Source organism: Sturnira hondurensis, unplaced genomic scaffold (assembly GCF_014824575.4).
Source record: "Sturnira hondurensis isolate 20B ecotype Veracruz unplaced genomic scaffold, ASM1482457v3 Scaffold0021795, whole genome shotgun sequence".
NCBI lineage: Eukaryota > Metazoa > Chordata > Mammalia > Chiroptera > Phyllostomidae > Sturnira > Sturnira hondurensis.
The window spans coordinates 5,310,374-5,337,829 of record NW_028094426.1 but is presented as its reverse complement, the minus strand read 5'-3'; the positions used below and the strand labels follow the sequence as shown (position 1 = coordinate 5,337,829).

The following is a 27,456-nucleotide window of genomic DNA, read 5'->3' as shown; positions in this document are numbered from 1 at the left end:
CAGTGGCTGCACCAATCTGTACTGCCACCAACAGTAGAAAAGGGTTCCCCTTTCTCCACATCCTTGCCAGCACTTCTTTTTTGATTTATTGATGACAGCAATTCTGACAGGTGTGAGATGACATCTCATTATGGTCTTTTTTGCATTTATCTGATGATTAGTGACATTGAACATCTTTTCATATGTCTATGGGTCATCTGTTTGTCCTCTTTGGAGAAGGGTGTATTCAGGTACTTTGCCCATTTTTTGATTGGGTTGTTTGGGGGTTTTTTGGTATTGAGTTTTGTAAATACTTTGTAAATTTTGTATATTAGCTCCTTTATCAGATGTATTGCTGAATATCTTCTCCATTCTGTGGGTTGTCTTTTTATTTTCTTGATCTCCTTTGCAAAAACTTTTCAAAGTTTAACTTTTGATGAGGTCCTATTTGTTTACTTTTTCTTTTGTTTCTCTTCTCTAGGGAGATACTCCCAATAAAAAAATTGCTACAAACAATGTCCAAGAGTTGCTTATGTTTGCTGCTTATGTCTTCTTCTAGGATTTTTATGGTTTCGGGTCTAACATTTAAGTCTTTGATTTATTATGAATTTATTCTTATGTGTGATGTAACAAGGTATCTAGTTTCATTTTTCTGCACATATTTGTCCAATTTTCCAAACACCATTTATTGAACAAACTATCTTTGGCCCATTGTATGTGCTTGCTTCCTCTGTCAAATATTAATTGACTACAAAGGTGTGGCTTTATTTCTGGGATTTCTATTCTGTAACATTGACCTATGTTTCTGTTTTTATACCAGTACTAGGCTGTTTTGATTGCTATGGCCTTGTAGTATAGTTTGGTATTATGTAGTGTGATTCCTCCAACTTTGTTCTTCTTTTTCAGGATAGTTACTGCTATGAGGGGCCTTTTGTGGTTCCATACAAATTTTTGAAATATTCGTTCTAGTTCTGTGAAATACATCATTGGAATCTTGATAGGAATTGCACTGAATCTATTGATTGTCTTGGGTAGCATGGAAATTTTAATGATGCTAATTTGTCCTATCCACAAAGATGGTATGTGCTTCCACTTGCTTATATCTTCTTTAATTTCTTTCTTCAATGTCTTATACTTTTTCAAGTACAGGTCTTTTACATCCTTGGGTAGGTTTATTCCTAGGCATTTTATTCTTTTTGAGACAATTGTGAGTGGGATTGTTTTCTTAATTTTCTTTTCTGTTAGTTCATAATTGGCATATAAATATTTAAGGGTGATACAACATTCACAAATCAATAAATGTAATTCGCCACATAAACATAATGAAAGATAATAGCCACATGATTATATCAATAGATACAGAAAATTCTTTTGATAAAATCTAGCACCCATTTATGATAAAAACTCTCAGCAAAATGAGAATAGAGGGAACACACCTAAACATAATAAAAGCCATATATGACAAACCCACTGCCAGTCTGCCAGTATCACACTCAATGAACAAAAACTCAAAGTGCTCCCTTTCAGATTGGAAACAGGACAGGCATGCCCACTTTCACCTCTCTTATTCAATATAGTATTGGAAATACTAGCCATAGCAATCAGACAAGAAGAATAGAAGGCATCCAACTTGGAAAGGAAGAAGTAAAACTTTCTTTATTTGCAGATGACATGATACTATAGAGAAAAGAAAACCCCCAAATTCCACCAAGACTACTAGAACTGATAAATAAATTCAGCAAATCAACAGGGTACAAAATTAATATCCAGAAATCACTTTCTAATCTTACCCTGAACAGACTTTTCTTCATCCCACATTCCTTACAAAATTACATTAAACATTTTAGTTAACACAATTGTTTTTATAATATAAGTCACAAGTATTATTTAATAGATGAGTCATGCAGTATACTATCACTGTATTTCCTTTCTTGTAACCTTTCTAAATTTGTTCTTTCTGGAGTTAGTTATTGCCTAACTTTTCATTTGCTTCATTTGCCAGGTACTTTTCAATAATTCCCCTTCTAATTCTTCAACAAACTGTAAAATTTTCTCAGTGCAGTCAAACACATCAAGAAATCCATCCATTCCATTTCTCTTCCAGAGCCTTCTGTCCTCCTGCTCTAACTTCGGCTGCTTTCTTGCTAGCCTTCATAGATCCCTGTAACCTTGGAAATTGCCTTCACCTCTTTTCTGTATTGTATTACACAGATTCCTTAATCCATTTTCTTGTCTTTATAACAACTTCTTCATTCTGGTATAGCATATACTCTAGTTCCTTTGTAAGAAAGGGTGCAAGCAAAGTACATATTTTCAATCTTTAAATATTTGGCTGAGTACAAAAATTCTTATTTAGAAATAACTTTTCTCAGATTTTGAAGACATTTCCACTGTTTTCTAACTTGCAGTGTTTCTCTTGAGAACTCTGGCTTCATTCTTAAATGAAATCATTTGATTATAATCAGTTTTCTTCTTTGAAAGTTTTTATCATTTTAAAGTAAGGATTCTGACATTTCACAATGATATGCATTGAATAGATCTCTTTGCATTCATTGTGCTAGACATTTGGTGGTCCCTTAAAATCAGGGAACATCCTTCAATTACCTCTTTAATAACTTCTACCCTCCCTTTCTTTTATATTTCTCTTTCTAAAATTCCTACTAATCAAACTTTTGTTTCCATTTTTCACTGTTACATTTTTCTTTTCTACTTTTTGGAAATTATTTTCTAAAGAGTACTTTATAAATCCATCTATTGACCTTTTAATTTCTATTACCACATGTATAAAACCAGAAAATTCTTTCATATCATCAAAAATTTTTATTTTCATACTCCCTATTCTTTGTGTGTACAATACATTTTCTTCATGTGAATCATAACTATATCATTTGTTAGGTATTCTTCTTTGTGCATTGTCTGCTTGGTGTGTGCCTTTTCTATTGGTTTGTTTTGGTTTGTTATTGGTTTGTTATTGGTTTGTTTTGCCTCTATCTTTCATGTTAGAGGCTTTCTAGATATATTTACAGATCCTTAGCTGCCCTTTTATGTTTAAGAATGAAGTACTAAAGAGCTGAATGAAAGCCTTTATACATGAGTAGTGATTACCAGATGCTGGGCCTCATCAGGATGTGATCCACCAGGGACCCAGCCCTTTCACTGGAGGATCCCTAGGTGTCAGGATACACAGACTTTTCTCTTGCACTAGTCAGTTTCCCCAGAGAGGAACCTTCCAACATCATGGTAAGGTATAAGCCTATCAATAATATTCTGGGATCTAAGTGAAAATGGGGGACTGAAGTCTTACTCTTCAGAACACAACATGTATCTTAATTCCCCTCTTTTTAGCTGATGTCCCCAGTCCGGAGTCTGTCTGTTTCATCTCCAGGCTTCTAACAAATAGGCAAGGGCAACTTGTGTCTGTGAGTAGGGGTAGATTTGGAACCCTACTAACTAGTTTTCCTGTGTTTAGTTTCATTAGCATCACCTCTAACTGCTGAGTCTTTCGGGAATTCTGCAACATGAACGGGCTTCCTTCTTGCTGGCTCTCCCTGCTGTAAGCATTCGGTTTTAGATTTCTGTACTCTCCGAGACAGAAACCACTGGACCATCTGCTTTTCTTCTTCTAAAATTTAGTTGATGTCTTTTGTTGGCTATTGTCTCCTTTCCACTCACTTTATTCTTAACAAGTTCATTCCTGTTTATATATTCCCTCTCAGAATTTTATCAGTCTTTCAAGAGAAGTAAAAAAAAAATCAGACGTCAGGTATTCTTATCCTTTTTAAATTTAATATCTTTTCCTGTGACTTTTTGATAATATTTTCTGGTTTTAAAATATAAAAAGCAACCTACTGAAAAGAAGATATTTACACATGAGATATATGATAAGGGGTTAATATCCAAGGTATATGAAGAACTTATACAACTCAACACAAAAGAACAAAGAAACAACCCAATTTAAAAATGGGCAGAGATGAGGTCGGGGGAAGAGTAGTGAGGGGAAAATGCAGACAACTGTAATTGAATAACAATAAAATAATAAAAAATAAGTAAAAATAAATAAAATAAAATAAAATAAAAATGGGCAGAAGACCTGGAGAGATGTTTTTCCAAAGAAGACATACATATGGCCATTAGATACGTGAACAGAGGATCACCATCACAAACATTAGAAAAACTCAAGTCAAAACCACAGTGAGATATCACCTCATATCTGTCAAGATGGCTATCATTGAAAAGACAACTAATTACAAGAGTTAGTGAGGATGTGGAGAAAATAGAACCTCAGTCCAGTGTTGGTAGAAATTTGATTGGTGCAACTGCTATGGAAAACAGTATGAAGGTTTCTTAAAATTAAATTAACACATGATCCTGCAATTTCACTTATGGGTATTTATCCAAAGAAAATGAAAATACCAATTTGAAGAGATATTGGTACCCCTATGTTCACTGCAGCATTATTTACAATAGCCAATATATGTAAGCAACCTGGATATCTATCAATAAGTGGATTAAGAAGATATGGTGTGTATATACGATGACATATTACTCACCTATAAAAAAGAATGAATCTTGTTATTTGTAATATGATGGATGGACCTAGAGGTTATTATGCCAAGTGAAATAAGTTATCGATCCGTAAAACAAATACCACATGATTTTACTTAGTCATGGAATTTATACAGCAAAACAAACAAAGCAAAATGGAAACAGGCTCATAGACACAAATACTAAATTTATGGTTGCCAGAAGAGATGGGGTGAGAGGATGGGTAAAAAAGGTGAAGCAGATTAGGAAATACAAACTTCCAGTGATATAATAAGTAAGTCACAAGGAAGTAAAATACAAAATAGGAAATACATTAAATAATATTTTAATAAATGTATTATGATGACAGGTGAGTTGCTAGTCTTAATGAGGTAACCATTTTGTAAGGTATTTGTATGTCCAAGGAGGACATACAAAGGGCCCAGAGACATATGAAAAGATGCTCAGCATCACTAGCCATCAGAGAAATGCAAATTAAAACCACAATGAGATACCACTTCACACCCATCAGAAAGGCCATAATAAAGAAGTCAATAAACAGTTAAGTGCTAGCAAGGTTGTAAAGAAAAGGGAACCCTAGTACAGTGTTGGTGGGAATGCAGACTAGTGTAGCCACTGTGGAAAACAGTATCAAATTTCCTCAGAAAACTAAAAATGAAACTTTCTTTTGACATGGCAATTCCACCTCTGGGATTATACTCTAAGAATCCTGAAACACCAATCCAAAAGAACCTATGCACTCCAATGTTCGTAATGGTACAATTTACAATAGTCAAGTGCTGGAAGCAACCTAAGTGCCCATCAGTAAATGAATGGATCAAAAAACTATGGTACATTTACACAATGAAATACTACACAACAGAAAAAAAAGAAGGAGCTCCTACCCTTTGCAATAGCATGGGTGGAACTGGAGAACATTATGCTAAACGAGATAAGCTGGGTGGTGAAAGACAAATATCATATGATCTCACCTATAAGTGGACCCTAATCAACAAAACAAACAAGTGAGCAAAATAGAACCAGAGACATGGGAATAAAGATCAAACTGAAAGTAATCAGAGGGGAGGGCGAAGGGCAATAACAGGGGAAAGAGGGGGAAGGGCCATCAAAGAACATGTATAAAGAACCCATGGACAAAACCAAAGAGGAGAAGGATTGAGGGTAGGAGGTGGGGGTGGTTGGGGCCGAGGAAAGTGGTGGTGGGAAAGTGAAGACAACTACTTGAATAACAATAAAAAAATGCAAGTGTGTGTGTGTCTGTATAAAAGAAAGGTTACCAAGAAAATTTTTGATGGTGATCATTTTCAATAAATAGAAATGAGTAATTAGGGTATTTTTCATCTAATATGTCTCTATAGTTGTTTAGTGCCATGAAGTTATATTACTTTATCAATATAAGTCTAAATAATTTATAAATAGTGCTATTAAAAAGAAAAATGAATAGATACTTATTGTAGAAAATTTGGAGGAAATAATAAAAAAGGATAAAGAGGAAATTAAAAAGTAATACAACCACTTTTTCTTTCTGTGATCTTGATATTATGTTACCAGGCTTTCTTCAAAACAGACATACATTTATAAACCAATTATCCCTGCCCTCCAGCATCCTCAAAGTCTTCTTCTTTACCAAACCCTTAATTTCTGTCCATAAAAATACTTATGCCTGTCCTAAGCTAAAGAAAAATTCCTCAAATATGCCATCTCTTCCAGGCATCAAAAATCTCTCTAAGGAGGTCTACATACCACACATATTAAATCACTATCGCCTCTCTTTATCAGCCTCTTCCCTTGGTTCCAGCCCTTGGCCTTACTGACACTGCCTTCCCCAAGGTCTCCAAATGCGTCCAAATGAGCAAATCAAATGAAATGGCCTTCCACATTCCTGAGTCATCCGGTCCACTCTGGAATGTGACATTGTTGACCATCTCCTGCCTTCCCGTAAGCTCCTCCGCCTTGGATATTCGTGGCAATGTATCAACCTACTCAGCCACCGCCTCTCTGTTTATTTTTCCTCTCTTTGCTGATGAAACAGCATTTCTTCCTCACATCACTTAAATGTGGTTATGTCCCAAGGCTTAAATTTCGGTTCTTAGCCCTTTTTATTCTAATAATAATGAGAGTTTGAGTCACAGCCACATTCTTTTATTTAACTCAAGGAACTAATCATGTACCCTAAAGAGATACAAACCAGAAGAGACCTAGGATGGGCCCATCAGGAGATGTCTAAAGTTGGGGTGGGGTAGGACTGGATCAGTGGAGTCAGGGGGACAACAGCAAAGGACAGAATTAAGAAAAGTACTCATTCCATACTGTGTACAAGACACTATGCCAGGCCCTTTTGTATATATTACCCCATTTAGTTCTTAACACAATCCCATGAATCAGGTACTTTGTTTATCTTTACAGGAGTTAGGCAGCACCACAAAACCACAGAGCTATGATCTGGGTGGCCTGATGAGGAAGGCAGTGTGGTATAGTGGGAAGGACAGAGGCTCCGGGGTCACATGGCTTTAACTCCACCACTCACTGCTGAGTGGCTATGGCCAAACCACTTAACACTCTGGTTTTTGGCTCTCTCATTTATAAAATGGGCATGAAATTGGTAACAAATGAAAGAATTATAATGAGGCATATAAAGTACCTAGCACTTAGATAGCGCTCATAATTCATTGTGATTATTATTTGACTATTAAAAGAAGGTTACTTTCATAACAAAAGAGAATGCTATGAAAGGAAAGAGAGTTTCAAGAAGAGAAACTAATGTTTCTTCCAAGATATAAACCCATGTCCAGACTAAAGTCTGCCTGGGCTTTTTTGACTGCACAATCTTAAAAAAAACAACAACAACAACAACAAAAAAAACCTCTGAGCAATTCTCTGTCTACAGGGAGAGGGGCATCCCTATGAGAGAGGCAAGGAAGCATGTCCCCTTGTGACTGAGCAAAAGTCATTGAAATGACATGAGGCACAGCCATCTTGTGAGCTGGGAAAATGCTCGACCCAGTAACTCGTACTGCCTAGAGATTCTATGTCTCCAAATGATGATGCTCCTATCACCACTGAATCCTATGAGAAGCTGTGGCTATCCTTTCTGAATAAGATGTTTTGACACTTTTTTAAGGTACAAAAAAACTGTGTATATTTTTAAAGAAACAGCAATGAAAAGGCAGTGTCATAAGCCTCTGTGGATTTAGAATGATCAGACTATTAAAAAATGCTGATTATTTGCCATATGTACTTAATAACATGTGTTAACATTCCATTTGCCATGAAAATCAGCATGATGACCCAAAAGTGAACAGACCAACAGACCAAAAGAAAAAAACAAGCTGACCAGCAGAGCCAAGAGAAGCGTTATTGTCCACGGAAGGGTTTCAGACAGCAGCTGCACACTGTTCCCAGACACTCTGATAATGGAAAACATAATTAGTTTTCCTTGACAAAGAAAAATAGAGGAACTGATGAGGTCAAAACTCATAAATTAATTCAACTCCATAAGTGTGTTCGAATAAATCATCTGCATTTGAAACCGCGGGTTGCAAAAGACACACAGGACACAAACAAAGGGCACGAAGAGCACCCAAGTATTTACTCATTCATTCATTCATCTATTAAATATTGGTTACGCCCTGAGTATGTGTAAAGACTATGTGCTGAACTTTGAGAATGAGGGTGAATAAGACACAGTCCCTGACTTCAAGAATCTCCTGGTCTGTGGCCAGAGAGAGCAGCAAATCAACAAGCCCAGGACAGCTACTGGTGCATGGAGAGAGTGCACAGACCACCACAAGTGGTAGCTGAAGGGGTGGGCAGGGTGAGAGAGAAGAGGTGATCGGAGATGGGAAAAGGTTTTCTAAGGTCAACGCCTAAACTGAGAATTGAAGGACGAAGGGGATTTAGTGAGACAGGCCACAGGCTAGTAGTGGCATGAGAAAGGTAGGAAATTCCTGTCGGAGAAAACAGTGTGTACAGAGGCACAGAGTTTCCAAACACCACAGGCTGGGGCCAGTCCAGAACAATTTTTTTCAACAGTCTTTGGCAAAAAGAAGAAAACATCAGCAATGAGTGAGGCTTTATATTCTTTTTAATGAGTGGCTTTTTTTTTTTAACTGAGATCATGTCCTTTCTACATTTTGATGTTAACACGTAAAGTCTTCAATGAAATGGTTGTATTTTATTATTTTCTTACTTGCCAGAATACAGTATCATCAACCCTGTTTCTTTACTAATAATTTATTTGGTAATTTCCTAACCCATTATATCCTAAATTTGGAAAGCCCCGGGCACAATTAATAAAGCCACATGTACTTGCCATGGTTAGAAGGCAGAATATAGCTGGCAAATAAGTATGCAATTGTCTACAAAGGAGATCACTAGCAAGTTTGATGTTGGGCAAGTCTCTTTCTCTAGGGCTTGTATGTAAAATTCTGGTGCTGACACCCACCACCTCTACCAGGTTTATGGGTGCTTAAACCAAAATCAAGATGAGTTGATGAAATACTCCATTAATTCCAGTGTATATTCTAAAGGTAAAAGGTTAACATTAGTAAGATTCCCCCTTTCCTCTAAATAGATATATAAACTAATCAGCCTGTGAAATCTTGCCTCCTGCTTTTTCGCTCCGATCACTTTGGCCAGGATACTAAACCAACAAATTCTAGTGATGGACGTGACATGATGAAAATAGTAGATAGTTACTGATTTCTAATAGATAAGTGCCATGTCTCCACACAGATTCTGATTTTTATTTGTGACAAAGGACCACCTACTAACAATCTATAATTTTTAAGAATTATTAAAATTTAGCATTCAAATACTAGAGTTACCACGTTGTTAGAGTTTACCAAGGATTCCCATTCAACATTCTGCAAAGCAGCCTGGCTGTTGTGCAGCCCTTGGCAGTGTAAAAAGGCTTCCTTTGTGCCTGACACACACCGTTTTGAAATTCCCACAGCTAGAAAAGACGTATTTTATCAGTACATCGTCAGTGTTGTGGGGAACTGGCTGTGATTTTTAACTGCTACAGTTCTTGTCTGTAAATACAAATTACTTTAGGCATTGCTAAATTAGTCAAAAAGGCAGACTATCTTTGTACTCGGTATGCCAACCAAGTAGGGGCATCACAGAATTTTTTCAAAATAAATTTCTAATAATTTGATACTTGAATTCCTAAAAAGATTGGAAGCAGTCATTATGGGCAAATTAAAAACTGTGCTAAACCTAGAATACCATATCACATTTTTGGTTAATTTAGCAAAAAAATAACCCACTTTAGCTTTTGTCCATTATTGGGCTAACCCTTTGGTATATAATACAGATGAATATTTACATCTACAAAGGACACATGGACAAAACCAAAGGGGGATAAGATCAAAGGTGGGGAGTGGGGATGGCTGGGGTTGGGAAAGGTGGAGGGGGAAATGGAGACAACTGTGCTTGAACAGCAATAAAAAAAATCAATACAACCTAAATAAATAACTGTAAAAAATGCTATGCTATAATTTTGAAACAACTTTAATTTGGGGGATACCTGTATTAGTTACAGTTCAACTGTGAGTCATCCATAAATGTGCTGGTATAGTAACTGCTCGTAGTTAGTGGGTCCTAGAAACAAGATACCATGAATTTGAGTTCTTCCCCTATTTCCTACTACACATAATTGGGTATGTCTCATAAACTCTCTAAGCCTCATTTTCTCAAATGCAAAATAGAAATAAAATAGTATTTGCCCTAGAGGGTGGCAGAGGCCACGAAATAAGCTCATACATATAAGTCCCTTTGCATCAAACCTCTCACATTTCTCAAGTAGTCACTATTATTATTAAATTCATTTTCAACATAAAGTAAAAACAGGTGAAATGGGAGGACAAGAAAAGTCACTGAATTAAAGCCACCAAATAAACACACTCAAGTTTTGACAACAAAGAAAACAAAAAAAAATGCACAGAACAAATGTTGGAAGAGTTATTTCCATGCAGAAACCAACAGGGGTAGCAAATGAAACAATATCCAAGGGAGCAGAAAGTGAGAGGCAAGAGGATTCCAGCACGTGCCAGAGGGCTCAGGTAACCACTTGTCCTCAGATGTCACCTTACTCAGTGAACCTCGGGAACTAAGCCAGATTCCCCTGAGGTTCGAGAGCAAAATAGAATCTTTGGAATGTACACTTAATTATACCAATATTGATGGATCTATGCATAAGCTCAATTTACAGATTTCATGGTGAGTACTTTAACTTTTCACGCAGGTGCTTTTATATCTGGAATATGCTGGGAATGCCCATGGAGCCAAGGGCATGTGTGGCCAGCAGGAAGCTGCCCCAGGCCATATGAGCTGAACAGTCAGTGGTCAAATACTTCGCACCAGTAGATATTCTCTATTTATATCTTGGTATTTGCTCATAATCCAAATTTAGAGATTTTCACTTTTTTTAATTTACTGATTTTAAAGGGAGCGGAAGGTAGAGAGAGAGAAATATCAATTTGTGTTCCATTTATGTATGCACTCATTGGCTGATTCTTGTATATTCCTGAATGACGACCGAACCTACAACCTTAGCGTATTGGGATGACCTAACCAACCAACCAACTAAGCTACCCTGCCAGATTTTCATTTTTTAAAATGTCTATTGAAAAAAATATTTTGATTGTATTTGCTCCACCACAAGTGTCTGTGTTTGGGTTGCAAGGCAAGGGGTACACTTGGAATAGAGGCTTTGAGTTGGTTTATCTGAGGAGACATAAAAGAGGGGGAAAAGTATGTCAGGGAGCCTGCCTTCCCCATCTATCCAGACCCCCACAGCTCAGCCCCACTAGATGGACCAGCATCTACTGCATAATAGACAGATTGACAAAATGGCTGATGTGGAACTGGTGGCCTTCCCTCTTCTGTGCTTACTAGTACTAACATTCATGGTAGATTGTTAGTCATAAAAGAGTTAAAGTACAGTTATCCCATATTATCAAAGAGAAAGAAGGAAACCAGCTAGTACGTCTCCAGACGCAGGGTTTGACCGTCTCTATTTATGACATCATGGTGACAGCTTGGATTTTCAATCACTGGACCATCTACTGGAGGATCGCTTGAAGACAACGCAGAAGTGATAAAAGAGCTATGGGAATGCATGAAAATTCCCATCTAACTACTAGAAAAGAATTCTGATGAAATGATAACTGGCTCAGTTGGCAGAAGAAACCGCAATTCCAGCCCACATTCTATGACTCAGAATAAGAGTACATAAGTAAATGTCAAATTCCCCTGTCAGTCCAGTTTTGAATAGTAACACTTGAGGTTCAAATCTTACTTATTGTGGATTTCCTTCTCTGCCTTTAACTTTAATAAATCATTTTTTATATTTGAAAAACCAGATATATTTTTAAAAGATTGTGGTAAAATAAGCAAATTATATAATCATGGGACATCAGGATAAAGGTGATGAATAAAAAGATGCACTGCAGAAGTTCAAGAGTAGAGAGAACGGAACAGTTCTTTTGGCTTGGTTGGTTTCTAACAGAGGAGGGAAGGAAAACAGGTGTATTAAAATTACTTTTCTGTGAGGTAAAGATTTCTGTGAGTGGAAGAGGTTAATATTGGCTTCTTCCTCCCTGATCCATCACAGTCTTTTCTTTTGTTGGCTTCTGAGAATGTGTGTAGTCTTCCACCAGGCAGAGGTGATACCTCAGGACCATGACCAGGACTGAGATGGCTGGAATCACCCAGCTGGCCCCCCAGCTGGAATTAGAGTCATGGTAGTAAAGAGGTATCTGAAGGCTTGGCTATCTTTCATCTGTCATCTGGAAGAAGCTCCCCAATGATATCTCTTTTGGCCAATTCTCTAGCATTTGTAAGAATGCCCCAAATCCTCCAAGTTTTCAGTAGCATCACCTCCAGCTTTCTCCCTTAAGACTTCTCCACCAGGACGTGCCTCCAAAAACCTGGTCAGATCGTATACCTTGCAATGCAGGCTCAGACAGGTACTCTCGCTGTGGCTGTGCTTCTGGATCTCCTCCAGGGTGCAGACCTTGACAGCCTTGTGGGACTACCTGGACACTGTGGAATGCAGCAATCTACAGGCCCTGCAGACACCAGCCGGGCCAGGCAGAGCGCAGTGAGCATCTCCACAAAGCTGGGGCTGAGACTTCCCCACATCTCAGCCCTACTTAAATCATTTTTAATCAAGACAGTGTTCTGCCGAGTGTCTTTGATCTGCCCAGTCTACACCATTCCCATTGTCCATGCTCTAGATCGGACTCTTGGCACAACTGTCGTTTAATTCAGGTCCTTTTCTCTGCCAATCTGCCACAACACCATTACCAAATCTGTGATTGTAATCATGGTTATCGAGTTACTTCCATACCCAGGAACCTACAGTGACTCTCAAACTCCTATTAAACCTCATCCTAATTTCCCAAGATTTTCTTACACTCACGTGTTCTGTTCAAATTAACCACTCTGGACTGACTTGAAACCCAAAGCCATTTCTCCTGCTCTTTCCCGGGTTCGGAATGTGCCAATCCAAAATCCACTCAAACGTGAGGAATAGTTCAGCACTCTTCTCTATTTCCAAACAGCATTACTTGTCTGAACCACTGGGCAAAAACACTGGAGGTCAGAAACTATGCCTTACCCTTTCTTTGTATCCCCAAAGTCACCGTCACAGTAGAAGCTCAACAGGAGTTGTTAAATAAAATGTGTGCTAAGCAAAGTTGCAAATTCTAGTCACTTGCCAGTAAGATGTTTCTATTTTTGTCATTTTTCCTACTCCTTATCCATCCCCATCTAAACCACCTATGACAAACCTGTACTTTACTAACAAGAGCCTTGGTTTAGAACAGTCATTCTTTCTCTGTAGAAAGATTCATGCAGAGAAAATAAAGCAAAATTAACACACACTGATTTTTAAAACCTATCACTATTGCCTCTCTACTGAACAGACCTTCTACTTTGCCTCTTGCTTTCCATTTCCCCACAAAAATCTAAACTATTTTCCTACACTCCCTCCTGTGCTCCTTCCTGAAATAATGACATTTCCAGAAACCAAATTCATTTGATTTAAGACTTTCAGTGTGAGCTGTGTTTCCTGCCAAACAGGAGACCTTAGGGCAATGAAGGGTAAGGGAGAATATGCAGAAAAAGTCTTTGAAATAATGTGAAAGAATTAAGGACTTGAAATAATCTGGAAGGGATGAAATTGATTAGGGCAAACAGACAAATCAAATCGGAATTCTCCCCAACAGCAACAACAAAAATTCCTTCACAGAGGGTAATGCTACATGAGGAATCCACTGTCCTTAAGGTCAGAGGTTCGCCATACCTGCTTCCAGTCACTGTAATGGTACCGCCGGATGCCTGTTATCTCAATTGCACATTTCCACCACAATGACCCAATGACTTCTGGGATGAGGTTGGGTGACTACATTTAGAGAATCTGTAAACAATAAGCAGTGGGGAGGGACACAGGTTGGAAGGGAGAAAGAGGAAGAAGGAGAGGGTAAGAGGAAGAGAGGTAGGGAGAGAGGGAGGGAGGGAAGGAAAAAGGGAAAGAAGAAGAGAGAGAGAGACAGGGAGGTAGAGGAGGTCCAGGAGAAAGGAGGGTGGGAAGAAGGAGAAAGTGAATTAAAAAAATAAAGAGAGAGGGAGAGAGGGAGAGACAGACTGACAGGGAAGAGGAGACACACTGGAAGTCAGCAAGCTTCCAAAACCATTTTTGAAGTCAGAAGAGAGAGTGCTCAGAATGTGAGCCCTGAAGTTAGAAATTCCTGAGTTTGCAACTTGGCTCTCATCACTCTCTATCTAAGCTCCATTTTCTTCTTATGTTAGTAACTTGGCCAAGATCACAGAACTAGAAATTAATGAGGGGTAAGCTTCAATTGAAGAGAGAGAGAGAAGGGGAGGAAGGAGAAAGAAATCCTGCATTGATATATTGAAGAAACTCTAACTGCCCCTTAAAGAACACAAAATACTAGGGAACATAAATCATTATTTATGATAAATATGCAAGTGAAAATTGGGAAAACCCAAGAGAATAAACTGAACAAACAAAAAACACTCTATAAAACTTAAATAAGGTAGATTGTTATAAATAAAAATTAATGACTTTCCTATATGTAAATAATAATCACAGAAATAATTACAAAAACAAGATGCCACCGGGTATAAAAATAAAAGAATCAATACATATATATATATATAATATCTAGGAGCAATCTCAATAAGAAATATGCACAATCTGAGTGGAAAAAAAACTAAATACTAAATAGTGTTGAGTGAAATGAAATAAGTATTGAATATAAGTAACACATCTTATTCTTGGGTAAAAGTTCTCAATTTTGTAATAATATATCAGTGAATAAAAATATCAACAGGAATCATCTGAACTTGAAAAGCAATCTCCAAATGTACCTCTAAGAAAAATAAATACGTAAGGACTGCAAAGAAAATGCTGACAAAGGAACAGTGAATGGCCTTACAAGATACTAAAATTTATTATAAAACTACAGTGTTTGAGATGGCATGGCTGTTGAATAGAATTAATGACACAAAGCTTTGGAAGAAAAGTGGGACTCCCCAAAAAGACCCACACATAGGATTACCCAGCATGGATAAACCTGGCATTTCAAATCAGTGGGGGAAGAGGAGTTTTTCATTTTGGTTTCTGAAGAATGATGCTAGAACAAATAAGGAAAATATGTACTCTCTACCAAGTTATACTCAAATAAATCACAGATAGATCTAAAATTTAAATGCCAAACATGAAATCATAAACTATCAGATGAAAATAGCTTGGGCTATAGGAATTATGACACAAAAGTTCAGAAGCCATCAAAGAAAAAACTGATGAAGTTGACTGACTGATTATTTTTAAAGTCTTTACAGAAAAAATAATTAACCGTGTACATAAACAAAGCAAAGACACATAGGGAAAAGCATTTGCCACAGATACGACAAAAAGCTACATTTCCTGAACAACACAGGATACTTGGGGCGTCAAGAAGAAGGAAGTGGGCAGAGACTTGGAAGTGTCCTTTCTAGGAAAGGAAACCCTCAGCAAAAGAGAAGTGAAATAAAGCTCCATCTCACTAATTGTTAAAATGATCATTTTCTCCTATCTACTAGCAAAGCAGGTTAAAGTTAACAACATTCAGCACTGGAAGAGCCAACAGGCTCCTGGTCATAATGGAGATGACCTCAGTTGGAAGACAACCTGTAGATATCAATTTAAAGTGAAACGTGTTGCTTCAAGACTCTGAAATTTTCTCTTAAGGAAGCTATCCTGTGGAGGTAATTAGAGAAGAAGAAAAACATATTTCCGGAATGTCTGTTAAGCCATTTTTGGTTTAAAAAGAAAGAAAAGAAAAACACCATGTTCAACCCTAACATGGAATTTTATATTCTCTCCATCTTTTTTAGAGATTGTATTGTTTTTTGATACTAAAATGAGGTAGCTACTGACAGATATATTGTGGGTGGAAGAAGGAAGATGTAAGGATATTGGGGGTTTTCTCTTGAGATTTTATTTATTTATTTTTAAAGAGAGAGGAGAAGGAAAAAGAGAGGAAGAGAAACATCAATGTGTGGTTGCCTCACATGCCTTCTGCTGGGGACCTGGCCCACAACCCGGGCATATGCCCTCACTGGGAATCGAACCAGCAACCCTTTGGTTTGGAGATGGGCACTCAATCCACTGAGCCACACCAGCCAGGGAAGGATGTTGTTTTAAAATATGTTTCATATAATTTGATTATTACTTAATAAATGTGCTAATTATTTGTTACTGCATAACACTTTACTCCAAAAGTCAGCAGCTTCAAACATCAAAGACTTATTTTCTTATATAGTTTCTGAGGGTCTGGAGCATCTTCGCCAGATGATTCTGGCTCAGGGTGTCAGTTAGTTGCAGACAAGCGTCAGGTGGGGCCGCAGTCACCTCCAGCTGGAGGATCCACATCCCAGTTCACCTACAAGGATGTCCACAGTCTCAGTTCCTCACTGACTATTGGCCAGACACCTCAGTTCCATAAACAGCCTAAATGTCCTCACAACATGGCATCTGGCTTCATGCAGAGCAAGTGATCCAGTGGTGAGAGAAAGCAAGTGCCCTGAACAGAAGCCACGGTCTTCATCACCTCATCTCCAAAGGGACGTACCATCGCTTCTGCAGCGCTCTGCCCGAGTCTAGAGGGAGGCACTACACCCCGCTGACACAAACGGGAGGGAGTGACACCTAGACACAGGAGACGGGGGTCACTGGGAGCCGCCCTGGAGGCTATCACCATGTAATACTCATAATAGGTATATGGAGTCCACATAGTTGTTTCTATAGATGCGGATACAAAAACTCACATTCAGCATGGGGATTGGAGATCCAGCTTGCTTGAATAGTCCTAGTTGATACCTGTTGTCCTGGAATAATGTTAGAATTTTACCTCAAGTATCCCAGTTTGGGGAATAAATTATACTCTGAGTAGGACAATATCTGAAAGAATACACATAAAAAGTTAACATCGTTTACCTCTAAGAAATAAGACTGAGAGGACTTTTATGTTTGCTTACTACACACTTACATGAAGTTTTAACATTTACAACAAAAATGCATTATCTAAATAATTTTGAAAAGCAGAAAATTATACACTAGATGTCTAGATTATCTTTTGGAATGATACAAATTATCACATGGATTCCCTTTCAGAGACAGTGATTGACCCCAAAAGAAAAGCCTCTAGGGATTTCAGTACTGGAGAGAAGAGAAATACAAGTGGGAATTAAGCAAGTGAACTATAACAGCTAGGTGGGAGAGCAAAAATAAAAAATAAAATAAAATAAAAAACCTAAAACTGGGATGAACCAGAGTCTTTATGCAGAGAGAGAACAGATAAAAAAGTCTTCCCCATGACTTGAGTTCACGGCGGATGACTTTTCTCTACGGATCCTCGAAAAGTAGGTGGTAACAGCCTTGGATATTAACAGCAGTAAAATACAGCATGATAATTCACCTTTACAGAGTGAAATTTTACCATTCAAGATTATTTCCTTTGTGTTAAGAAACTGCAGTCGCCTGAAGCCCTGAGCATCAGCGTTGGTCTCAGTGCGAAAGAGCAGTCCAGCCTAGTGAGGAGCCTAGAGCCCTGGATCCCACGAACCTTAAGAGTCAGAGAGATGGTTTACTCACTGCATCACCCTGAGCAAGGTCCTTTATGCTCTGTTTGTTTCTGTTTTTCTTTTTTTAAAAGATTTTGTTCATTTATCTTTAGAGGGGAAGGGAAAGAGACAGGGAGGGAAATATCAATAAATAGTTGCCTCTTGTGTGTCCCCTGCTGGGTACTGGCCTGCAACCCAGGCATGTGCCCTGACTGGGAATCGAACCACAATCATCTGGTTCACAGGTCTGCACTCAATCCACTGAGCTACACCGGTCAAGGCCAGTTTTTCCATCAATAAAATAGAACTATCTTAGTCTTTCAACAAATGGTGCCAGAACACTGGATATTCACACACATAGAAACAAAATATATCTAGACACGAGCGTCACAACCTTCGCACAAACCGACTCAAATGGATCATAGACCTAAGTGTCAAATGCAAAACTATAAAACTCCTAGAAGATAACATGAGAGAACCTAGATAACTTTAAGTATGACTTTTTAGATGCAACATCAAAGGAACAATCCATGCAAGAAATAATTGATCAGCTGGACTCCAGAAAGTCTGCAAAGACACAGCTGATAAAGAACTGTTCTCTCAAATATGTCAAGAACTCTTAAAATTTAATAAGAAAACAAACAACCCAATTTACACATGCACAAAACCTGAACCCACAGTTGGACACAGTCTCCTTCTGGTTGTCAGAGGACAGGAGGAAGAGGGGTGACATGGGTGAAGGTGGTAAAAAGTTACTAACATCTGGTATTAAAACAAATAAGTCCTGGGGGTTTAATATACAGCATGATGCCTACAGTTACACTTAATCCTGCTGTACTGTGTGATTAGATAAGTTGCTGAAAGATCTCAAAAGTCCTTAGCACACGAAAGAAAACTTTGTAACTGTGCAGTAATGGAGATTAGTTCATTACACTTAGTGTGATGATCATTTCGCAGTATATACAAACATCAAATTGTTATGTTGCACACCTGAAACTGATACAATGTTATATGTCAACTATACTTCAATTTTTAAAAATGAGCCAAAGGCCTTACAGACACCTTACCAGATGGCACATAAACATATGGAAAATGTGCCATATCATCTGTCATCAAGGAAATTCAAATTAAAAAGACAATGAGCTACCACTACACATCTATAGAATGGCCAAAATCCAGAACACTGACAACTACAAATGCTGGCAAAGATGTGGAGCTGTGGAAACTCTCATTCATTGCTGGTGGGAATGCAAAATGGTATAGCCACTTTGGAAGACAGCATGGTGGTTCTTATAAACATACCCTTACCATACAACCCAGCAATCATACTCATGGGTATTTACCCAAAGGAGCTGAACAAATGTTTACAACAGATTTATCATAATTGCCAAAACTTGGAAGCAACCCAGATGGCCTTTAGAAAGTGAATAGATAAACTGTGATACACTCACACAATGACAGATTACTCAGTGCTAAAAGGAAAGGAGTTATCAAGCCATGAAAAGACATAAGGAACATTAAATGCATATTACTGAGTGAAAGAAGCCAATCTGTAAATGCTATACACTGTATGATTCCAAGTAAATGACATTTTGGAAAAGATAAAACTATGAAGACAGTAAAAAGATCAGGGGTTGCTAGGGTTGCAGGGAGAAGGAAGGGATGAATAGACAGAGTACAAAGGATTTTTAGGGCAATGAAAATACTCCATATACAATAATGATGGATACATGTCATGATACATCTATTCAAACCCATAGGATGCACAACACCAAGAGTGAACCATAATGTAAACTATGGACTTTCAGTGATTACAATGTGTCAGCGTAGGTCCATCAATTGTAACAAATGCACTGCTCTGCTAGAGAAGGTTGATAATGGGGGTAGCCATGCATGTGTAGGGGCAGAGTATTTAGGAAATCTCTGTACCTTCCTCTCAATTTCACTGTGGATCTAAAAACTGGTCTATAAAAATAAAGTCTCAGGAAAAAAACAAAAACAAAAACCCTGCCCTTGGGAACTTTTAAGAAGGAGGGCAAACAGGAGCCTGGAAATGAAGGTGGCATTTGGAAGCTGAGGGCAGCCTTCAGCTGGAGTCCTGCACGGAAACGGCCACCTCTTTCACACGATCACAAGGAAGTAAATTCTGCCAAGAGCCCCTCCAGGGAGGGGATGGACCCTCCTCCAGAGCCTCCCAAAAAGGAACACAGCCTGCTGACACTCTGAGGTTAACCCACTGAGGCCCACGCTAGGATTCTCCCATGCAGAAACTTAATAAATGTGCGTTGTTGAGGGGTAGAAAGAAGGGACAGAAGGGCTGCTGTGATGATGTAAACATGTAAATTACCTAAAAGAAGGTCGGATACACAGTAGGCATCATTGAATGCTAGCTCTCACCCTCACCTACACTCTAAATGGCCTCAGGCAAAGAATTATAGCCAGTTTATTTGTAAAACAAGGACAGTAATATCTAGCTCACAGAGTACTTGTGAACGTTAAATGATAACCCTGTGTAGCGCGCTGAAGCAGTGCCTGGCATATGGAAGACACAAAATAAATAGCAACTATGCTACCAAAATTATCATCATTATTGTCCAAAAAGTGGAGCTGGTTTTATTTAAACTCTCGGATTCTATTGACACATTAGGCGTGGAAGAATCTAGCATGGTGCTTTGACATAAGTGGTGCCCAATAGACGCTAATTAAATATGAACTTCATTTTCCATATTGCATCTCTATTTTAAAAGCCCAAAGAGAATGCTTTGAACTGCTTATAAGTTATAAATCCTGAAATCTGATACACAAGAAGCAATCATCTGGCTTTTTTATAGGATCCTCCCCTTTGTAACAGGATGTTAAGGGGGATTTTATGCTCGAATGATAGTTGAAGTCTGCAGCTGGAAACATAGATGCCAAGCACCAGAACTTCTGAGTTGAGAGAGCCACGGGATACTCAGCCAGTCTCCCAGCAGGGCTTGGTGGGGTGGGGTCTGGTCAACAATCCAGTCATACCACCATGACCAGCCCCCAGCTCCAGTCAACAAAAAGGGAAAATTGGGGGAAAGAGGAACCTACTGAGAAGTGGGGATCCTTTCCTTCTCCAACAAGAGGGTACCCAAAAATCAGGACTGGGGGTACCTGGCCAGCACTCGCTGGTTTGCTACCAAGCTCCCTGAGCAGGAAAAAAGGAAAAAGAAAGAATTTGCAGTAAAAGTGACTCTAAATGGCTAGCCAACAGTTGGAGACTTTCATACTAAACCCTCAAAATAGGGGGTGGGGGTCTTAGATGCCTTTTTGTTGTAAGAAACCTTGACTGCCTGCTCAAGACGACAACAAACCGACCCACTTGAGTATTGTGCTATTGCTGGGGCTTAAAGGGATCCTTTAAGAAACAGTGCACAGTGACTGAGTTTTGAAAGGATCCAAAATATGGCCAGGTGATAAGTGTTATAAAATGTGAGCGTTTTCTAGTCTCTTTTGGAATTAGGGTCATAGACAAAACAGAGACCAATGCGTACCAAGTACCCCATTTTTTAAGATCGGGAAGTTGCCAGAAGTCAGAGCCTACCACCTCTCTGTGGCTTTTCTAGCCAGTAAGAGACCAGAAAACCAGCTGCGCCAGCACACAGGTGATTGGTACTTGGGAAGGTCAGGCAGGCGTGAGCAGCCTTGGGAGTTCCATGTTTGTGGGTGAGGCTGCTGCCTGTTCACCCCCATGGAGACTGGAGACAAGTGCTTTCTCTTCCTGCCAACAAGGTGGGGCAAGAGGAGGTGGGGGAAGTTCAAAACCCATCACTTGTAAAGACTGAAAGGGTCTGCAACAAGGACGAATGGGCGTTTTGTTCTTGGATCATTAGCTGCACTGGCCCAGTGCTACCTAGAAAGGAGAACAGAAATGGAAAGAGATGGTGAGGTAGAGAAGAGGGGAAGGTGAAAATCCCTGTGGTGTGGCAAGGATGGTGTGTTTACTGGCACCCACTTTACAAGGCTGCCAGGCTGAGGAACCGGGACAATTTGCTGTTGCAGGACCAGAACAGCCTGTCACAGTGCACCTGAGTAAGTGCAGTCACCAAGACGAAGGACTGGGAACATTCAGGTCCTCTCCACCCAAAGGGAAGCAGTAGCTCCTCAAAAGGAGGAAAGGGGCTCTGCGTCCGAGAGGGCCCCTTCACACTCCCACTCAGAGCTGCTGGAGGTTCAGATGGCGCTGAAGTTTTAAAATCAAGAAAAGTGAGCTAAATACCAGAATGAACAAGACTGTCCCAATAATCAAGGTGGATGCCAATGGACAACATCTGCCAATGTGACCAGAGATCCATTAGAGTCGGCAAACCAGAGTAGCAGTGGGCGGGGAGAGACTTGACCAGGCAGAGTTGGAGCAGTTACTAGGCAAACACATGTGTTCTCACCTCTACCCACAGTGCTCGAGTCCTGTTTCCTGCCCTCCCTTCCTGGTGAGCTCCTGCCCCTTCTCTCCACTGTGTCATGGCAGGCGAGCTGGCTGAGTGGAGGTCTGTTGCTTAACAAAGTCAGCAATCCCCACCCAAGCTGGCCTGTCTTAGGTCTCTTTTATTCTACTGGTAATGGAGCTTTGCTTTCCCCCATGGACTCATGTAACTTTTAGCGGTGTTTTAAATGGATTTTGATTTCTAACAGCTCACGTGTTACATAGGTTAAACAGAGTCGAAAGGTATTATACCACTAAACCGCACAAAGGCCTCCAGCCTCACTGGCAGGATGTGGGCCAAACTCTGAAAGGATCAGAGGTACTTTGTGACTCCCTGGACTGTACCAAAAGCACATGTACAAGCTAGATTCTGAGAGTGAAGTTAAACTTTGGCCTGTTCTTCCTCCATAAAAAAGGAGTTGAGAGACTTTGTGGAGACTCGAACTGCTCCTATAAATATTATGTGCCGTGTGCATATATTTTCTGCCAGGGACAGCCTTGTCCTCCCAGCTAACGGCAGCTAGCAGCAGTGCCAGGCACAGAGAAGGCACTGAACAGATGTTGGTTAAACAAAGGAATGAATGGAGGAGTGAATTGGTAGTGAGTATATATGGTATGGAGTCTCAACACTAGGCAACAAATGAAACTACCCCTGAAAGCTGTCTACGGGCCTTTCAGACATTCTAGTGGTTTTATTCACATAACTTACTGGACAATCACAATACTTACTAGACACTGAGTAAGACCATGATGAGAGACCTAAACCAGATACAGGGAGGAGAAGGACAAGGGGTAGAGATGACAGGTCAATGTCAGCACAAAGGCTCACATTCCACCTCCCCGAACCAACTCCCCAAAATACCATCATTGGATTTTTGTGCCTTTTTACCTCACCCTCGCCCTCCACCTAGGTGGGTGTGATCTGCTCCAGACTCAAGCCTAAGACTTTTAACTACAGTAAAGAGGAAAATAACACTTAAAATAACAAAGTCAGAAAATACAATTGTCTTCTGTACGACAGTTTTCTTTTTCTCTTTGAAATCTCTACCTATGGTGAAGCAAAAGTTTATTTTTATACTTTTTTAAATTCCAGTTTTATTTAACTACTGATGTTCTAGAAAAATGATGTAAGTGGTCCCATAAAGACATTGCTTTTCAGTAGATTAAACACCGTGCTCACGGAGAGGGTAACCGCGACAGATGAAGGCACGCATTCAGCCGCACTAAGTAAATTCCCAAAGCTAGGTCTCCTCAGTGCTCAGTGACAGGGCACAGCCACTGTTCATATCCTGTTGTACACGATTCTTTCTTAGTTGCTTTGGCCTCTTGAAAATTTCCTAAGCGGGATGGGGGCCGATTATCTCTGAGAGCAGGAATTGAATGGAGCAGGGGAGAGCAAAAAGGGGGACAACTGTAACCGAACAACAATAAACACAATTCCCTAAGGCAAATTTCATCACTTGATGGTAACACTCACTGTGTATCTGCTATGCACCCAACAGTCACTACTCACAATGAAATGGAGCAGACCTCAGGTTTGCCCTTAGCCAAAGTCCAGGATTTTCTAGGAACTACAAAAGAAGCCAGTTTTAGAAAGTGATGGGCGCCCTGGCTGGTGTAGCTCAGTGGATTGAGTGCGGGCCTGTAAACCGCACGATCACGGTCTGGTTCCCAGTCAGGGCACATGCCTGGGTTGCAGGCCACTTCCCAGCACAGGACTCATGAGAGGCAACCATACATTGATATTTCTCTCCTTCTCTCCTTCCCTTCCCCTCTAAAGATAAATAAATAATCTCTTAAAAAAAAGAATATCCTCCTTCCTTTAAAAAAAAAGAAGTGATGGGGAAAAAAACACTATCAAGAAACTACTTTTAGAAACTTATACTAAGGAAACAACCAGCTATATACACAAAGATGTTCATCACATGGTTATTTATAAAGTGATGGGGAAAAAACTATCAATAAACTACTTTTAGAAACTTATACTAAGAAAACAACCAGATATATACACAAAGATGTTCATTACATGGTTATTTATAAAGGTGAGAAAATGCAACAATATGAATACCCAGTAACAGTGGGTTACTTAACTAAGTTATTAACTACCGTAACAAAGGAAAGCCTTGCAGCCATTAAAAAGGGATAATGCAGACCTATACACATAGTTAGCAGAAAAATATTCACAAGGTACTGTCGAATACATTATGTTTTTGCTTTATACACATACACACAGAGGCATATATTAGTCTGGAAGAAAATAGACCAAAATATTAGCGACGTTTGTCTCTAGGTGATTAAACATCAGTCCTTTTTACAAATGAAAACAGTATTGTTCTTGTTATATAAATACCAACTTTGAGAAAGTAGAGTTCTTTAAAGAAGGCTTTTTATTTCCCATGTTTAGTATTTACTAAATATGTATGGGGAAATTTTTAAAAATCTAAATGTAAGTTTCAATACCCTTTTAAAGGATTTTTTTTGAAGAAAGTTATTTGTTCCAATATTGTAACATTTTTAACTCACTGTAAATACTATTTTCCAAAATGAAAACCATAAAACTATTTTATCATAAACTTGAAAGGTAAAATTACTTAAGTATATGAGAAAATGCTGAAGATATAACACTGAATGAATAAAAGAGGATAGAAAACTAAATATACAAAATATAAACAATTTAGTAATACATAAACATACGCCAGTAAGTCTGCACAAAAGAAACAGCATTTGCAATAAATACTTCTGATGACTGAATCTATGAGTGTTTTTTACCTCCTTTTTACTACATTTACATTTTTTCTAGAGTATCTATTACTTCCAAAATCAGACAAATAATAAACACTATAAATTGTTTAAATAAGCATGGGGACATAAAATTTTGTATATATTTGTTGCATCAATAAATCGGAGCAGGCACTTTGTTTTGTTTGTTATGTTTTTAAAGTGCTTTCTCATTATACTCATTTGGAACTCTCTGGCAGTGGAGTCTGTTACTGAAGCCCTGAATAATGAAAAAAGCATAACTCTGACTTCACTTCAGCTTCTTCCTGGCACCCAATTAAAAGAGTGACACAGCTCTTGCGGCCTTGGCTACTTTCCTCTCACACAATGCCACAGCTCTCAGACAGTCTAACAGAAAGGGGAAAAAATCAATAGCTTAGAAAGTCAGCATAATTACCCGAAACAAACTACAAACCTCGGAGCACTACATTACTCAATTCCTCCCTGACTTAATTAATGACACCGGACGAGAATGTAAATTTTATCAAATTGGGAACCATCTCCTACTCTCATCACTCTGTCCCAACACCTACCTGGCACATGACAGGCGCAGTGAATGTGGGCAAATGAACGAATAAACAGGTGATTTATGGCTGGGCTCTGCCATCTTCCTTCGAATACTGCTGGCCATTTTATGACATCCTTGGTGCTGACACTGTGGAAGCCAACGATGGTGAGGTCACATATCACTGTGATATGTTCCATTACTGACTAAAGTAATAGGCAGGGGGTAGGTTCCAGGAAGCAGCTCTGCTCATCATTATGGCTTCATAATGAGCAATTATTCAGCACCTAATCCTCTCAAGGTAAGTAACGCCACTCACAGCTAAGGCTTAGGAAAGCCAAACAAATTTTTCAAGTTAAAAAAGTTAATAACTGAGAGAACCAGGATCAAAACCTGATCCTCTGAGGCCAGAAAGTCCAGCCTCTTTTTATTTGGGAACCAGCATCCTGGCATCTCACCAGTCAGGCACAGATGGCCACAGATTCTAGACCAATTACCTCCCTTAATTCTCATCATCACCCCATGAAGTGGGTTACATTATACTATTTTTCAGGTGACAAAATGAAACAGAAAGATGAAGCAGCTTGCCCAAGGCCACACAGCTCCCAATAGAGACAACACGGAATGAAAAACTATGAAGTATTATTAATCGATATTTATCGACCCCATCATAAGAGACTGCATTAATGACATTCAGTCAGCATCGCTTCCAAGATGACTCGCTACTGTCAGAAGACAAACTGGCCACACTCCACACTCACATATATACTCATTCAATTGATCCAACTACCCTCCAAAATGAAGGGGAAGGGGGCTCCCAAAGCTGCAAAACACCACTCTCATTTGCAAGGCCAAGGACAAAGGTACAGATGTATTTAAATATTTTAAAGTTACTATCAAATCAACAAACACAAAATGTGTTCCATCCCCCTATCCTTTCCAGGGACAAATGTACCTGCATGACCAACCTCAAATGCAAAACTCATATTTAGGCTTCTCAGACTCCAGGAAGTTTGGTACTAGACGTGGCAACACAGGGAGAGAATCCCCCCAAGTGCACATGGGACCCCCTCGATCCCATATCCAAGCTCCTTCCACAGCCTCCTTTTCCCACAAAGCGCTGTTCCTTGGCCATCCCTTGAGCCTAGGAGTGCACACAGTGGAGGAACAAGCCACCCTCAGGATGGGGGGTGGGGGAAACGCCCCAGGTAGGCAGACAGGCTGTGAAAGTGGTCTCGGGTCATTTGGGCAGGGAATTCCAGAGTCTACAAAGGTGCCGTGTTGCCCTGCCCTCTTAAAGAAGGGTTGAAACCACAGGAGGACCAGCACATGGGCTCCTCTGGCCAGGGCCTAAGGAGGCCACTGATGAGAAGCCAACCCAGCTCTCACACAAGCTTTCCACAGAGACAGCTGCTTCTAGAGAATCCCTCAAAGAGCATCCCCTCTGCCTACCCTTCCCTAACCAAGACCTGGGCATCTATCAAAGTACAATTCATTGGCTCCTCTTCCAGGGGTCAAAGCAGGTACGGTTTATACTTTCCAAATTTGTCTCTCCATGACCTGCTATTTTTCTGGGTTTTTAAAGTCCTGTCAATTGGGTTGCTTTCTCTAAAGCAATGGTTCTCAGCCAGGACCAATTTTGTCCCCCGCCAGGAGACATTTTGATAAGTCTGAAGACATACGTGTTTGTTTCCTCTAGGGAACAGAGGCCAGGGGTGTTGCCAAACATTCTACAATATACAGAACAGCCCTCTACAATGAAGAACTATCCAACCCGAAATGTCAGTAGTGCTGAGACTCAGTAGTGCTGAGACTAGGGAACGCCGCTCTAACGCGAGAGCTCTCAGAACAGAGAGGATGCGATTGTGTCCTTTGATTCTCACATGGCCAAGCGGGGTGCTGGACCCCAGCCAGCATTTGCCAACTCACTGACTGACTGGGTATCTGGTCCCACACCTTCCTGAAACATATGTTCACCCAGTAATTCAACGAAAATTTGGTGAGCCGGGAACCATGCTCAGCTCGGTGCAAATATGAATAAATTAGCAGAAAAGGCAGACAAAAT

General features: G+C 39.5%; 1 protein-coding gene and 1 pseudogene across 1 annotated transcript in view; both read right to left on the bottom strand.

Annotated features, from left to right (window-relative positions):
* Positions 1-27,456, bottom strand: part of ST8SIA1 (ST8 alpha-N-acetyl-neuraminide alpha-2,8-sialyltransferase 1) — a 133,898-nt gene that overhangs the window by 97,067 nt on the left and 9,375 nt on the right. The gene's annotated exons all lie outside the window — the stretch shown is intronic.
* On the bottom strand, positions 12,108-25,591 carry LOC118978498 (cytochrome b5-like; annotated as a pseudogene).